Source organism: Rattus rattus, chromosome 11, assembly GCF_011064425.1.
Source record: "Rattus rattus isolate New Zealand chromosome 11, Rrattus_CSIRO_v1, whole genome shotgun sequence".
Lineage (NCBI taxonomy): Eukaryota > Metazoa > Chordata > Mammalia > Rodentia > Muridae > Rattus > Rattus rattus.
Window position 1 is genome coordinate 26,528,119 of NC_046164.1, and position 5,581 is coordinate 26,533,699.

Below are 5,581 nucleotides of genomic sequence, written 5' to 3' on the forward strand. Positions count from 1 at the left end.
AATATATTCAAAAAGAATGTGAATACTGTCATTGAAGGAACAAGGACAAGAACAGATCACTTTTCAGAGAGGGTATAGTATCTTACACTGTGGTGTGAGTTAAGATGATGTGTTTCAGTTGGAGATGTGGCTCAGTAGTAGAGCACATGCCCATAATATGGGAAACCCCACATTGTAGACTGCTCCTTGTTCTTCTTACGTATCTGTCCCTCACACTATGAACAGGAGGGAGAGGGAGAGAGAAAAAGAGGATGGGGCACTCAATTCTCAACTAGATAGGATCTGAAATCAACTGAGAAACAAGACATCTATAATAGTGCTTCTGGGCACCTGCCTCTCTAAATCTGACCTTTCCTTCATTCTTTAACAATGCCAACCAACAAGAGTTTCTAGGGACTAAACCTCAAAGACTTTATATGGATGGACTCAGGGCTCCAACTGCATATGTAGCAGAGAATAGCCTTGTTGGGCACCAGTGCAAGGGGAAGCACTTGGTCCTGCCAAGGTTGGACCCCCAGTGCAGGGGAATGTCAGGGGTGGTTGTAAGGGGGTGGGTGGTAGATGGAGGAAGGAACACCCTCATGGGGGAGGATGAGGGGATGGGGGCTTATGGACAGGAAACCGGGAAAGGGAATAACATTTTAAATGTAAATAAATATATATCCAAAAACATTAAAAATGCTAAAAGAAAGATATATTTTATAAGACTTTTACAATATGATTCCAATGGTGGTACATTTTTTAAATTTTTCATCTTTTAATAAATATGGTTTTTAATGTAAAAAAAACACAATGCTATCTTCAGTGTGCGGGAGTTGTGGGGGGGATGTGTCTGTCTGTCTGTGCATGTTATATGTGTTTATGCACTTATAAATGCTATTATTGGTTTTAATGATGTTAATTTGTTACGGGTTATTGTCACTGAGTAGGGGGTTTCACCAGAAGAACTGCCCCAATCACCTTGATTAATGTGGGAAGATCCACCACAAACGTGGGTAGTGCCTTCTGATAAAAGTCCAGATACAAAGGGTAAATTAGAAGAAATGTCATCCTGTGTTTGCTCACTTGGGTTTTCCTCTTGGTGCCAGGTTGACTTGCCTGAAGCTGCAGTTTCCTACATTAGTTATGGCTGTCATCTCTGAGTGTTAGATGACAACCCTGAGGTTCTTTTGTCCAGGATGTAGCCAAGCCAAGCCAGGATGTATCCATCTGTTTAATACCATTGCTATTTTAAATTGCTTAATTTACTGGTTAATAGACTTCGGATGCTTGTGCGTTTTTTCATTGGAAGTCACCAAAGTACCTCCAAGAACTCATGTAAGAAAGCTGTTAACTGTGATGAGTATCTTCCAATTGCTCAAAGAATTCTTAATTTTAACAACCTCTCTCCATAAACACAGAGCAAGACAAGACCATAAAACCAACCAAACAGTCCTGATAGTTTTCAAAACCAAGCCCAACGTCCTTGTTACTGAATTTCATGGCTACAGCCATCTTCACAACATCTTCTCCCCACAGCACCTTTACAACCAAAGCACGTGGACCTGACCACTGTTCTGCACACACACATTGTTTCCTGTTTCTCATTTGAACGATGCTCCCCATGCTCTCCAGGCAGTATTTATCTAAGCACCCCCCCCTTTCTCTTTCTCTTGGGTAGACATTCTCCATCTTCTAGCAAGTTTCTACTTCCACTGAACCTTAAACAATACATCATCACTGTCTGATTTTCCTGAGACAAGCCTACTGCTGTCTCTGTGAAGTCGAAAACCTCTCTTTCCAGGGATTTGTATTTTGAATGCTTGTCTCTTGTTGAGAGCAGCTGTTTGTTTTGCAACATGGAATTTTTAGGACTTAGGGGTTGGCTTGCAGATGTGCACCACTCAGGAACAAACTTTGAAGGTTATACTTATCCCTGGTTCTGGTATTATCAACTCCGCTCTGTCACACACATCTCTTTGCCATGGGCCAGACAGCTTCCCATTATTCACCTTCTCTGCCTTGATGGAACAAAATCTCACTAGAGCTCTACCAAACTAACCCTTTTATTCTGTAAATTGTTCTGTCAAGTGTTTTGACAACTACAACAAAAGTTAAACTTACATCTTCCTGGAAGATGCTGAACTAAAGACAAGATTGAGTGACTATTCTCTACCTCCTTCCTAAGATGACTCCAGACTTACAATTATCTTCCCATTTCTGTCTTCTGTTTAGGGCAAGAAATTCCTTGAGGACAGAAACTAAGTCTTTATTTTCTGTAATAGCATATAGTGTCGCTGATAGCATGGTTTCATTAGGTATAAACAAGACATTTAATGCAATAAATTATTGGGCAAATGAATGAGAGAGAATGTTTGACCAGAAAAAATGTGACATGTTTCTTGACAAGAAAAATGACGTGTTTTTTTTCTGACAAAGTAGAAGGGAAGGGAGAAATAAGAATGTGTATCAGTAAGGACCATAATAGGAAAAGAAGCACCTCTAAATATTTATTGTAAGGAGGACCGCATGCAGGGGTGTATGTTCCAGAGGAGCAAAGGTCAGGTGAGGTCTATTATTTGAGTAATGCGATGATCCATTAGAGCAACTCAAGATAGATGTGACACCTCAAGGTTTTACTGTCTATAACAGAGTAAACAATAAAAACAGGGCTATACATGGTCAGGAGGATGCAATGTAGATACCAAAGACACAGCCACTTGCCTAGGCATCTCAGAGGAAAGACTCTTAACCCCTATGTATCTGTGAACTGAAAGGTAGACTGAGAAAAGACTATAAACAGAAAGGTTCTGCATCAAAACAGAAAAGTACCTTAGGCATGGCCTTTAGTTAAGGTTTCTGAGGAGCTTCCTAGGATGTGCTGAGGTCCTCTGACCAAATAAAGAGGGCACTGATATACAAAGGCATGTGGGGATGTGGGTGTAGGGAAACAGTTTAATCAGTTTCAGTTATTTGCAGAAAATTATATTGCATAGGCTATGCTACAAGGCTGGGCTGGGAGATTAGCTTCTGTCTGAAAAGCCTTCTCTACTGTCAGGACTGACTGTGACCCACTCTGAGAGACCACAAGAGTTCATTCAGAACTGGAGTTGGATTCCTTACAAGGAATCCTCTAGCATGCAAGACATCAACTATTGAACTACACATCTGGAAAAAAAAAACAGTGACAGTCTCAGCTGTCTGAAGCACTGAAATGAATAAAAGACTCCCAAAGACAAGAAAAGCTTATGTTTGCTTCTGTTGAGCCTTTGGGCTTGGCTACTTCCGCTCAGGAAGAAAAGGCTGGTTTCTGCTTCATTATAGCCTGATACATCTTGCATGGAAGACTTATGGGAATCTTAATTGGAAACCTTCAGAAGGATTTTTGATAAACATTACTTCCAGGACGACATTTTTCTCTCCTCCCCCTCTCCTTCTCTCTATCCCTCACTCCCACCACCACCACCACCACACACACCCCATTTCTGTTTACATGTCACAATGACAGTTGAGCTAAGGAGTGGGCCCGGAACAGTACAAAGTAGCTGCTGTTCTAGTGATTAATGAATTTTCCCCACTTCTTAAACAGTCCACTTACTGAATTCCAGCAAGAAACTTTAAATTGTTACTGTTTTTAACTTCTCAGTTCTGCCTTTAGGAATTCATTCTTTACAAAAAGGGACAGTTGTTATCAGCAACAATCTAAACACCCATCACTAAGGGGACGTTAGACATAAATCAGATGTGTCTGAAAGGATGATACAGAATCACTAAAATGAGACATCTGAAAGAAACTCATACAAAATGTGTTTTGTAGTGTGATGGATGTTTTGTAAAATAACACGCATGTTACTTCTACTTCTACAGAAATACAATTAGAAGGACAAGCCTCCAAATGGTAATAGACCACTTTTCTATGTAAAGGTATTTTGAGCACCTATTCTCACCACATATTACTTTTTAAATTTTTTATGTTTACATTTTATTTTTCACAACAATATTTTATGTTTATTTTTACTGATCTACATGATCAGTAGATTTTATTTTCTTAAAACATGTGAGGAACACATTTGCTGTTCCAGTTTATAGATTTAAAATAAAACTCCCCTGTGCAGTTAAATGATTAGCTTTCTAGCAAATTTCATCCAACCAAACAAGGATCAGTGAAACAAGGTACAGATATTAACATTAATCTACTCTACAGTTTAGTTAAGCAAGAAAGCAGCAGAGTTAGGGTGATGAGACTGAGGGACACCTTGACATATGACATATGGAGGAACAAAAGTTACCTATCTTAGAGAAAACTGGCCCCCCAAAAAGCAGAAACTGGAGAAATGAAGGTAATAAATATCAATATCCTGATTTCATTATAAGGTGGGAAAATACTGGAGAAAATAAAAGAGCAAAATCCAGAGTGTAACGATACTCTTCAGGTGCTAAATGGAAGATGGTAGAATAGAAGGCACCAAGTCCACATGGATGAGGTATGGGGCCTATTACCCAATGGGCAGATATATTCCTTACGATGGTTTACAGATTTGAAAGAAGGGATGTTCCTGGAGGCACTGCAGATGTGACCGCTGTGTCACTTGTGTGCCAGTATGTGGCAGTGAAGTAAGGCTATGCCTATGCTCAGTGTTCTGAACTGTACCTGAATGATTAGTAGCCTAACATTCTTTGAAAAAAAAGCAAGCCTGGGATGACCACCAGGGCTCTAGACAGGGATCTGGCCTGAGATGACCACCAGTCTGGCACCCTGAAGGCTGGACTGGCTCTGAGAGCTGGAAGTGAGCCAGAGACAAGAGGAACCCTACCTTGGACCTGAGAGAGTGAGCCCAAGCTGACTACCAGTCCACCACCAAGGTGCCCAGCCAAGGAGCTAGCCTATGATGACTACTAGTTCAGTGCCACAAAGAACTGAGGGTGAGAAAGACCATGTCCAAAATGGCCTGTGCCTTGTGTCACAATGCATGGACAGGACATAGCACTCCTGAGATCACTCCTGAGATGACCCCAGACACTCAGAAACCCTTGGCATCACTATGAGGTGGTAAAACAGAAGAGAAAGACAAACAGGAGTATGTGAGCACAGTGAAGAGAGACAGATATGGAGACTCCAGGATAGTGAGTAACAATCTGGTGTGAGTAGCCAGTGATGCCACCTGGAACCATTGTGCTGGGCTGTGCTGCCACTAGGAATCATGACTGAGTCTGTGGCCCTTTGGCAGCAGGGATCTGTTACCACCAAAGGCCAGGCAGATGTTCTTGGTCTGGACTGCTATACCAGGATGTGTTGATGTATGAGGGATGTATAGAATTGTCCCCATCCCTTATCTGGACATCATGGGAAAGCAGAACCTGGCAGTGTAAGAGAGGGAGAGCTGACTCTGCCCCTAGAGAGCTGTACTACTTGGAATAGAGGGGCCTCGCACATCACCTCAGAAGCACAATAGAGCTAACCCCAGTGTCAGGAGTTGCAAGTAAGCCAGCACTGAGGGTATGGGTATGGGAGAGTTTGCACTACCCCTCATCATCCATGTGGTGGCCTAGACAAGGGAGGTCTATCCTTCTTCCCCCTCTCCCTTATGCCACCTACGCCAGG

The 5,581-nt window shown here is 41.8% G+C and overlaps 1 non-coding gene across 1 annotated transcript; it reads left to right on the plus strand.

Moving 5' to 3' along the window:
- Window positions 1-4,528: 4,528 nt before the first annotated feature.
- Window positions 4,529-4,654, plus strand: LOC116912991. The gene has a single exon (XR_004389554.1). It is a non-coding gene; the product is annotated as a small nucleolar RNA SNORA17 (small nucleolar RNA).
- The last annotated feature ends 927 nt before the right edge of the window (window positions 4,655-5,581 follow it).